Below are 8,946 nucleotides of genomic sequence, written 5' to 3' on the forward strand. Positions count from 1 at the left end.
ACCTTTTGCATCAAATTCTTGTTAGCCCTTTTTAAAATCCTTATTATGATACCCACTGAGAAGCACAGGGTGAACCACTATTACATGCGGCATTATATGGCCATTATACAGAATGACACAGACCTTTGCAAGACATTACCCTACGGCATTAACCATCTTCCCAATATTTTATGTTTGGCAGAGGGAGGCGATGACAAAAAAACACGCATGAGAACACAGCAGATGGAGGGCATCAGGAAGGGCCATCACTCTAAAAACAGAGCAAAATTGTAACGAAATATTTGCAATTAAAGCAAATTCATGGCACATGAAAAAGCCATTAAAATCAACAGTGTGATGCTGGACAAGACTTTACCAAGGTGAGCTAAACATCTGCTACAGAACCCCCAAATTCACGGGTTTTGAATGCAGAAAAAACAAGATTCTTTTTCTACACTACAGACTTCTAATGTACGGGCATACCAATGCGTTCAGGATTTGTAAATTCAGGTGTGGTTTGCAGACGCTGTGCTCTGTGTTATGCAGGCTGGGGCATTCTCTCAGACGCACCGATATATTCCACGCTTGGGACCACAGGTGATCACGAGGAGGAAGGGGAGGAAGAAATAGAGGGAGAAATCTAAGTGTCGTACTGTAGTCTGCATTTTTTTTTTTTCGTAATAAGTCTTTGAAGAACAATCGGGCATACAGAACAGAGAGGAAAACAACGCTCTAACACGTTTTTCTTGTGTTTTGCTTGATTTCCTTGATCCACTCTATCTACTACACGAGAGGTTTGTCCTCCCTACATGAAGTTATTTATTCTAAGCACCTTAAAGTATTTTCTCCAATGCGTTCCATATTTATCATGGTTGGACATTTCACAGAAGTTAGAAGTCGCTATATGATTTTTCTTATATTAAAAAAGGGTCACGTTATTTTTTAAAAAAAAAAAAAAAAAAACTGCAAGTTATTAACTAATAGAAATTGTCTGGGTTTCGCTTCCCCTCCTTCAGGCTCTTACATCTAGAGTTTTATTGTCTTGCTTCAGTTTAGCATCAGTGATTCCGGCACACACGAAAAAAACCCCATTGAAATATGGGTGCGTGAGGAAAAAGTCCTACTATAAATTGCAATTCTGGAACAATTGTTTGGTTTTTTTTAAAGTAAAAAAGCTATATTTATTTCACTACTTTTATTTAAGTTTACATAGAAGTTTTTCTAGGGTATATATAGATATCCTTATCTTGCGCAAGTACTTGTAAGCCATTTTTTGACACGGTTTATAGCACAGTAAAACACTTCCTTAGGACTTGGAGAGCTGGCGACACCTTACTTTGTACCTACCATAAAATACGTATTTCGCACCCATTGCAAATCTATTTAAGACACATTTGCATTCAAGATCATGTTAAGTAGTACTCTGAAAAGAGGGGGAGAAAGGAGGAAAAGAATGAAGTTTTCCCAGTCCTCGGCTAACGATGTTTGCTCAATCAGCCTAAGCCAAACACATTATGCAAACAGCTATTTCTGTCTAGGAAAAAAAAATAATCTTAAGTGGAATTACCATAAAGATATCTTATTACCAAACAGAAGAAAGCGCTCGCTGTTGCCCTCTCCAACGTACGATCAGGAAAAATTTGCATTCTGAAGTTTAGGATTTCTTAGTTTAATCTTTTTTTTTTTTCTTGTATGGTTCCGAAAATTCAAATCATAATTGGAACTACGGTTTCAAGCGCTTTTTGCCTTGACACGAGCCCAGAGTTACCGTGACAAGACTTCTGCCTGAAGTGGGCTGCCTCCCTCATGTTTTCCTCTTCTTGGTATAAAACCATCGTCCCTGAAGATTCGTTTGCTTTTGTTGATGCAGCTCTTTCCAGATTCGTATCTTTGCGCAATCTTTCAAAACCCTGCCACAGCACTGAGCTAATTCAAAACGACAGCGATTAACAGGTATTATGGAACAGGTAAAGCATTAAATAGCACGTCGGTGTTACTTTATGTCTCTAACTTTGTCCACAAAAGCTTGAAAAGTGCAACTGATTTATTGGCACTTTCAAATACCTTTAAACTACTGGCTGAAACCAATATTTGGATTCTAGAAATCAGTTAATCAATGCCGATGCTCCGCTTTTATATTTCAATCCGGCTTCCAGATCTGCGTGTAACTGTTTGTGTTTAGACTACTAAATATCGAAAAAGGCAAACACTTTCACAGAAGCTTTTTCTGGCCTCTTCACCCGTTTCTAGTCGAACAAAACCAAAACGTTCGCCAGCAGAGCAAGAACAACACGGTTCGCCACGCGCCCCCTCGCTGCCCTCACGTAAATGGAAGTTTTAAGTAGCATTTCCTGCATATGCCCGTTGCAAAAATTTACTTGAAAACTACAGATTTGTTCTTGAACGACCGATGGAGTTAGTCCATAAAATAAAATTTAAATCCAGTCCTTCCGAGAAGTGGGAAACAGCAATTTTTTTTTGGTTGGCCGGGCAAAGAAACAAACACGCGCAAACGACACTTTGCGCTGAAAATACCGAAAATAAACAGCAGTAGGGACACCGTTAACGCATACCGGATTTATTCCCCCTGGCTGCTTCTCGGCCAGCTTTTCGCACACTGGCGAAAAATCTCAGACCCTGGATATCAACACAACGAACTCTGAATGGGTTACGACAGGATGGATTTCAGCAAACAGGCACCGATGTGAAACCGTCACCAGCGACGAGCCCTCCCTGGCGGGCAGCTGGTAGGCAGTGATATTTGGCATTTCATAATAATTATTTTTTTACCTCTTGTCATCTCCACATCAAGATACCTTGATGGTACCCTTCAAGGTATCAAGATACCCTTCTGGTACCCTTTAGTTACGGATTTTCTAAGTAAATTTGGGCTCAATATAGGGAGGGACAGGGAGAAAAGTAGAAGCCAGACAACCTAGCGGCCTTTTCTGGGATGAATCTCCCTGGATCACAAAGGGCCACGAGATGCCACTAAGTGCTGGAATTCATTTCCGAGGACTACCGACTTCACACTGACTTGGCCACAAATTGTTTTTATGCACGGAAAGCCTGGGACGCGCCTTGAGGCCAATAAATGCCGACGAGCAGGCTGCGTGGCCATCAAACCTCCGTATTTTGGCCACCCGGATTAACAAAGCGCTGAGACGTTGGGCTGCTTAGGTGAATTGAAGACTTCTTATTCTGAGTCTATCCGTTTTTGGACCTGGGCACAGACGAGGTGAGTAAAGCCATCTCGCTGTGCCAGGAAAGGCGCGTTTCGGGTGCTGAAAGTCAAGATGAAGGGCTCGGGATGAGTAATAAAGCTTAAAAAAAAAGGCAGGTGTGGCTCTGGGTCTTCTCCAGGCTTTGGTCTCCTCTCCAGATTTGTGCTCTTCAAGCGAGTGGCCACGCACCGAGCTCTTGGGTCGAAGGGAACCAGTAACAACAACAAAAAAAAAAACCCCACCAGAGGAGGGAGTTTACACCATCTGGATGAGCAAAGGATTCGAGATCTCACTCATCAGGCAGCTACTGAGGAATTTTAATTTCAACCACATGAATAAGCCCAGCGTGTTTGTGCCTGTCTGAGGCACCAGGCTTCCATGATTGCTTCAGGCATTTATTAAACTTACCTTTAACTCCGTGACTTTAGAACATCAAAAAAAAAAAAAAAAATTAAAAAAAAAAAAAAAAAACCAAACCAAACTCCAAACCTACAGAAAATATTTTGCACCAAATACCCAGTTAATCTAAGGAGATAAACTGCAGTGCTTTAGTGCAAGCTTTTGCTCGGGCTGGAAATTACTTTTCTCATTTTAACGTGTCTCAAAGAAATTTAAATGGGAGCTGAAATAATAGGCTTTAAGAGTTATCTAAGCGGGGACACTTGTGCCTGCGTTTCCTGCCGGCGTCTCCTGCCAGACAGCCCCGGGAAGCGTAGCCATCGATTCCTCGGCCGCAAACACCATTTCTGGACTGTTATTTCAAACGTAGTTGATGACAAATGCCAGCGGACGAACCCCCGTGGGGGGAACGTCTTTCAAAGGGACACGACATCTCGGTGCTGAAGAGACCTGGCGCGTCTGGGGCAGAAAGCTTTATTTCCTCTCAACTTATAATCAGGCCTCCGTGCACGCTTTAATTGCAGGGGACACAGTGTCCCCTCTGTTCTCCTGACTTATGAAACCCTGCAGACATCAAAGCAGCCAGCAGGTTTAATTAGACACTTAATTATAGATATATTTATATATATAAGGGCGGTAAGGTATGCATTTGGGAAATAAAAACATGATTTTCCAAACTAGTTGAATGCCAGCGAACAGAGTAACATTCGCCTAACTGTGGTGCGCCGTCCCTTTCACATCATCACCCGTAAGTGGTTTGGCTTGGACTTTCGGTAAGTTTGGGGCTTGTTATTTTTAATAAAAGCGATTCTAGATGTTTCTAGCTTAAAGGTCCGGGGCATGCAGCCCCTTTCGTAGCTGCAACAGGGTCCTGCCTACCCGTGCTCAAAGGATTTGAGAAATTTTACGACCTCTTTGGCTGCATGAGTGAGGAAATACACGTGCCAGCGTACGCAGGGCCGGCGAGGGATATATAAATGGAACGGTTCGACGTTTTACTGGAAGCTTTACCTATAACTGGCTGATGTTTCCCCTTTGCCCAAGCTTTGCTACCCCAGCTTTTGCCTTGCCTTTCTTGAAAAAAACCAAAGCTACAAAACCGCACTTGTACAGCACAAGAAGCACGACTGTCTGCATAACTGCTCCCGTAAATACGGTAAAACCAGCGCATTCCGATAATTCATCATCTGGAATAATTATTTTATTTTTTTTTTTTAACTCTTTATGGCCAAACTGTAAGGATTATAAACCACCCCCTTCGCTATTCCCCACTTCTGGCTCGTCCCGCCGTTCAGTAGGACAGGAGGAACCGAAAGCGCTCGGGCCTCTCCTCTCCTCTCCGCGTTCACTTCCCCTCGTCGAGTAAATTTCATTATGTGTTTTCGATATTATTGCTCTTTGTAACTTCCCTGCCTGTTTTTATTTCTTGCTACAAATTGCTTTCATCGGCAAGCTTCATTACCACGGCTTACGCCCTCTACTAGAATAATTAAATTATTATTCAATAAAACAGGCCTTTGTTATTTAAGGTCCCATGTCAGTTTTCAAAATAATGGCTGGGAATCATCCAACTGCAATTACGCTCTACCTACCTAAATTCTCTTTGTAGTTTTAATTAAAATGCATTACCCAGCATGATTTCACCTCCTATTTTTAAGTTCTTGTACAGCATTGGTTAAGGTGGGGGGGGCAGGGGAATCTCTGTAAAGCGACTACTCCTTTTTGTGGACTTAAATCAGCAGAATAAACACCTCTGGTTTATCCTACGCAATCAGAGATTTCTGCAATCTCGAAAATTTTCTTTAAAAATAAGATACATTGTCTTAAAGGTATACTTTGGGAAACTTGGAATAGTACATCCCGGAGAATTGTTCTTACTACAGTTAAGAAACCTCAAGGGAATGCAAGTCACAGAGAGGTGAACGCCCTTGAACGATGACAAAGGACTCAGAAGCAAGGTGCGAAGGCGGAAGAGCTGCCACAACAGTTAAGCAGCTGACAAATGCCGTAAGAACTAAGAATCTGAGGAGAGGTACGGAACATCTCCAGGATGATTAAGCTTATTTATTAATAAACGAGACTGACATACGAGCTACGGGGGAAAAAAATAAAATGAAAAAGCATTGGTAATGCGGTATATTTTTGGCAGACATTTAACTCCGGGAAATTTTCTCTGTAATAAAATCAGGAGGGTTTTTGGTTTTTTGTTTTGTTTTTTTTTTTTTAAAAGGTTCTCTTCAACATCAGCACTTTTTCAACCAGTGCAGGTAATTACACTTGAGCATCAGCATCAGAGAGACTGTTTAACCCGCCTTATTAGAGTTATTCGTGCTGATTTTCCTATCTCTTCTGTTTAGGCATTCAGTGAAATCAGCATTTACTCCTTCCAAGAATTCTAAGAAAATAAACCCGACGCTTCCAGTCGTTCGGGTAATTCCGAGAGGCAGATTTAATTGGGAGAGAGCGTCTAACCACAGAGAACCTGCACAGCCAAAGAAGAAACCATCCCCTGATTTAGAAGAGCCCGTTAAGGGAACCGATGGCAAATATTGAGTTTATCTTCGCTGCAGATTCCCCACGAGCCAACGACAGTCTGGGTACAAACCTGTGCTCAGGTCGCCACCGCCTTCACTGCAGGTATTTCATCCAGCTCCAGGTAACAGTCCAAAAATTAAAGCCTTGAATTAATAAGAATACTTAAGACTTGTATTAATAAGAACTTTTCAGCCTGTTCCAGTACGCAGCAGTTGCCGTGCTGTGTCGCCCAGGCGTCCCCGGTAAGTCTGAGGAATCAAAGTGAGTTTTCGAAATAAAACAAAAACATTCTACGCTGTTCCGCTTCGCAGAGGAACTTGGAGATATTCCCCGGAATTTGTGACTAAAATAGCAAAAGCATCAAGATGGAATTACCCCAACACAACTCCCTTCGGCCCACGCAGATGTTTCCCTTCAGTCAACAAGGCCGAGGCGGCGAGTGCAGGCGGCTCATTCATTTCAAAAAATTGATTTTCCACCGGGCCGCCGGCGGATTTTTCAAAAGCAGAACCTGGTGCCTAACTGCGATCTGCGGAACTCCGAAGTTCTCTTCATCTACTTCGAAAATCGCTGATTTTAATTATGCCTCCAGACGTTTACAGCAGTCAGAAAGCCAAATCCCATTTAAACACTTTTAATATAATCGTTTTGCTCACGTAACTACGCAAACCACTGCGGGGCTTATAACCATCAGAAAGTGGAGCTACTTACATGAATTTGCACAAAACCGGAGTTCGAGTATTGATGGGAGACATCTGAAATGACAGTTTGAACGAATGCTTGCCACGTGCTGATATAAATACTTCAATAAAATAGACAACCACCCTCATTTCTAGGATCAATAATTTATTTAGGTTTTGTTTGCTTTGTTTTTGGTTTTTTTTTTTTTTTTTTTTTACATTTTGCAATTTGTTACAGGAGAAGAAACACTTGCTAATGAAAGTGACATGTTTTCTTTTAACCGTTTTCCGAGGTAATGGAAAAAGTTAAGCGTATTCCCTACTACGCACACTTAGGACTAAGCTGCCAATATTAAATAGTTTTAAGCAAGTGTCCTCCCTATTTAATCCCTGTATGAATTAATTTTAGTACTCTCCTTCTCCTACAGGAAGACTAAATTGTAGCATCTAATTTTCTTTATCCTGAAGTCTCAATCTTTGCTCTCGCTACTTATCTCGCCGCAGACACGTCCAACAGCTGAAGCCAAAGCCACCGAAGTGGGTCCGGTGCCAAGGTTCTTCTTCCTCCTGGCATCCTACTCGGTTTCCTACTGTCCCAAAAGGAAAGAAAAGACTCCCAGTTTTCGGAAAACCAGATTCTCTGCATGACAGTGCATCGCCTTGCCACCAAACGGGCCACAGTGGATGTTCTTAGAGGAAAGAAAACAGGTCGCTAACAAGATACGAAGAATTAGAAATGAACTCGGTAAAAACGTCTCTAGCGTTTCCCCAGCAGTATATTAACTAGGATCCTAATTTCCTTCCGCAAAAAATATATTTATATTTTTTTTTTTTATAAATACATTTTAATACAGACAATTCTGATTCTATGCAAAAAAAAAAAAAATAAAGTCAATGTCACATTCAAACAGGTTTTCTCAGCACCGCGTTAAGACACAAGCAGAGATGGCAGCAGGTGTCAAGAGTGACCCCAGGGAGGCGTCAGCCGCAGCCCGGGGACAGGGACAGGGACACCCACCGTCAGCCACAGCCTGGCGACAGGGACACGGACACCCACCCTCACCCCCCCGTGCAGCCCCCCATGCGGGTTAGGGACCGGCTGAGCTGCATCGCGCTCTTCTAATACACTTCCAGGTTGGGAACACGGTACGAGCTGTCGCTGAGATTCAACATCCGATTAATATTGAAAGGTTTACACAAGCTTAGGTAGCGCTCGTGCTGGGGGGGGGTTAGAAAGGAGCTGCTAACAGAAGGCGCCAGCTACCTCAAACGCAAAAGAAAAAGCATTTACCCTTAAAGCTCTTGGTTCCAATTAGCTGAAATTAACTCTTTTCCTGTCCTAGTCCTTCTCCCTCCTTTTCTCCCCCGCAAGATAGATAACTTTTCCCACTACAGTCACTGCCTGTAAACCTTTTTGCTGCGGTGCAATATTCCAGCTGCTCCCCCGCACACCCTCCCCTGTAAGGGATAGCCATAACCTCTATAGTTTCATTCCTAACCGGATCTAATTAAAATTGAGCTGATTGATAACCACATTCATTCCAGGTTATGAATAATTAATAGAACATTTTTATAACACTTAACTAAGTACAAGAGTTGGATATCAGCATTTTCTTACCTCAAATAGCCCCCAGATAATCTTTGCACGGACAGGAGTTCCCTTTAATTTTTGTCGTGAAGGTTGGAATTTAGTGTTTACGGGTTATGCACGGAGCGCTATTTCTCCCTATAGTTTAACAGTACGTTTTGCTCAAAAGGAAAGAGTTTGGGAACGGGCAGCCGCCACTGCGACACCTTCCACGAGTTTTTTTAAATGAACCTCAAGCGGGGGACGGCGGGGGCGACCAGAGCTGCCTTCCCGACCTGCTCAAAAACCAGGCGTAGAGAGAGATGATGAGCAAGAACTGAACCCCAACACATTGCTTTTAAACCTTCTGCTGACTTCCTACGTTAAAAAAAAAAAAAAAAAACTATTAAAAAGAAAAAAAAAATTCATCTGAGTCAGGGCAAGTGGATTATTCGGTTATTTCATAAATGCCGCCACACAAAGGACACATCCACAGAAACAATTCTGGCTTTTGTTACTGAGCCGAGAACAAAGTTTCTCGAATTTAAACCATGCTTACACC

This window comes from Larus michahellis, chromosome 7 (assembly GCF_964199755.1).
Source record: "Larus michahellis chromosome 7, bLarMic1.1, whole genome shotgun sequence".
Classification (NCBI taxonomy): Eukaryota; Metazoa; Chordata; class Aves; order Charadriiformes; family Laridae; genus Larus; species Larus michahellis.